Here is a 2,291-nt window from a genome sequence, read left to right on the forward strand (position 1 = left end):
CACTCGAAATCTCCCGAGTTAATTGAAGTGATGGCTGAAAACCAACCTCTTCTACCCCAACCTAAGGCGGAGGATGTCTAGGATGAGAATGAGGTGCATCAAGCACCCCTACCTCATACTTTACGAGATTATTTACAACCAGCGGGGGTGAGTATACCCTCATGCATGATTTTTCCTGAAAATACAGGACATATGGAAATCAAGCCAGGGGTTATCCAACTCCTTCCTAAGCTCCATCGGCTTGAATCTGAAGAACCTTATCTACATTTGAAAGAGTTTGATGAGATCATAGCCACTTTATATTTTCAAAATGTGTCTGAGGACACAGTCAGGCTGAAACTCTTTCCTTTTTCCTTGAAGGAGAAGGCTACAACGTGGTTACATTCATTGCGTCCTAGACCTATTGACACATGGAATGATATGCAAAGGGAATTTATAAAGAAATTTTTTCCACATCATAAAACGATTACCCGTAGAAAAGCAATCATGAACTTCACCCAAAAGGAGGATGAAACATTTTACCAATGTTAGGAAAGGTTCAAGGATTTGGTCAGTTCATGCCCACAACACGGCTTTGAAATGTGGTGCATCACAAATTTTTTCTACGATGGACTGACATCTTCCATGTGCCAAATGGTCGAGACAATGTGTAATGGAGAATTCATTAATAAAAATGTCGAAGAGATATGGGATTACCTCGATAGTCTTGCTGAAAAAACATAATCATGGGATTATTACCCAAAATCGAACACCACGTCTAGGCCGACTCAATCTAAGGAGAAAGGTGGATTGTATCTCTTGAAAGAAGAGGATGATCTCAAGTATAAAGTGACTACGCTCGTAAGGAAATTTGAGGCCATGGAAGGAAAGAAGGATAAGGTTAATAAAAGTATTTGCGGCATCTGTGATTGCAATATTCATACAACTGAAAATTGCCCTACAATACCCGCCTTTCGAGAAGTATTGAATGAACAATCCAATAAAGTAAATACTTATCACCACTCTTAGGAGTGGGAAGATCATTAATAAAACCCTTCCGGTTAGGCCCAAAAAGCCTCAAGAACCATAAGAGGACAACAATGATAGATCTAGTGAGGCCCCACAAAAATTAGAATCGAAACTTTTAGAAAAGCCAATTGCTCTATTTCCCCAACGGTTGGTCGTACCAAAACCTCTCTCTAACTCTCAGGATATCCTAGAGGTGTTGAAATAAGTGAAAGTCAATATTCCTCTACTTGATGTCGTAAAACAGATACCTTCATATGCCAAATTCCTGAAAGACTTATGCATGACCAAACGACGACAGAGTATTCAAAAGAAGATCTTCTTGACCGAGAAAGTGAGTGTCATCCTAAAGCAAGACGTGCCACAGAAATTCAAAGATCTCGATAGCCCAACCATATCATGTGTAATCGGGGACCATCGAATTGATCATGCACTTCTTGACTTAGGAGCGAGCATCAATCTGATTCCCTACTCGGTATACAGACAGTTAGGTTTGGGGGAATTAAAACCCACCCTAACTACACTACAACTTGCTGATCGCTCTGTTCGTGTACCAAGAGGGATAATTGAGGATGTGTTGGTCCAAGTTGATAGATTTTACTACCCTGTAGATTTTATCATCCTAGACACCGAACTCATCAATAACATGAACACTCAGATTCCCGTCATTCTTGGTCGCTCATTCCTTGCCACTTCAAACGCAATTATCAATTGCAGGAATAGTGTCATGACTATATCTTTTGGAAATATGACATTGGAGTCAAACATCTTTTTTAATAATGGCAGAAACTTAGAAGATGATGACGATTTCTACGACATTAACATGATTGACTCTTTAGTGAAAGATACGACACCTCTGACCCTCTAGAGATATGTCTGGCCCACTCCCATGATTTTGATGATAACATGATTAGGGAGACGTGTGCCTTGCTTGATACTGTACCGGTACTTGAAGTTAACCGATGGAGGCCACAATTTGAAGAATTGCCACAAACCAATGCAGTGCCTCTACCGTCTAACCTCAAGCCACCGAAGCTTGACCTAAAACCTTTGGCCTCTAATTTGAAATACGCATATTTAAGTCAAGATGAGACATACCCGGTGGTGATCTCTGCCCATCTGAAAAAAGAACAGGAGAGTGTGCTCATATCTACTCTCATTGAGTATAAGGGAGCCCTTGAATGGACAATAGCAGACCTCAAGGGAATCAACCCCTCAATTTGTACTCATCGCATATATCTTAAGGATAATGCGAAGACCGCTCGACAATCACAACGTAGACTAAA

General features: G+C 40.6%; 1 non-coding gene across 1 annotated transcript; it reads right to left on the reverse strand.

Annotated features, from left to right (window-relative positions):
* Nucleotides 1-468: 468 nt before the first annotated feature.
* On the reverse strand, nucleotides 469-575 carry LOC131234198 (small nucleolar RNA R71). The gene has a single exon (XR_009165605.1). It is a non-coding gene; the product is annotated as a small nucleolar RNA R71 (small nucleolar RNA).
* Nucleotides 576-2,291: the final 1,716 nt, after the last annotated feature.

Source organism: Magnolia sinica, chromosome 18 (genome assembly GCF_029962835.1).
Source record: "Magnolia sinica isolate HGM2019 chromosome 18, MsV1, whole genome shotgun sequence".
NCBI classification, from domain to species: domain Eukaryota; kingdom Viridiplantae; phylum Streptophyta; class Magnoliopsida; order Magnoliales; family Magnoliaceae; genus Magnolia; species Magnolia sinica.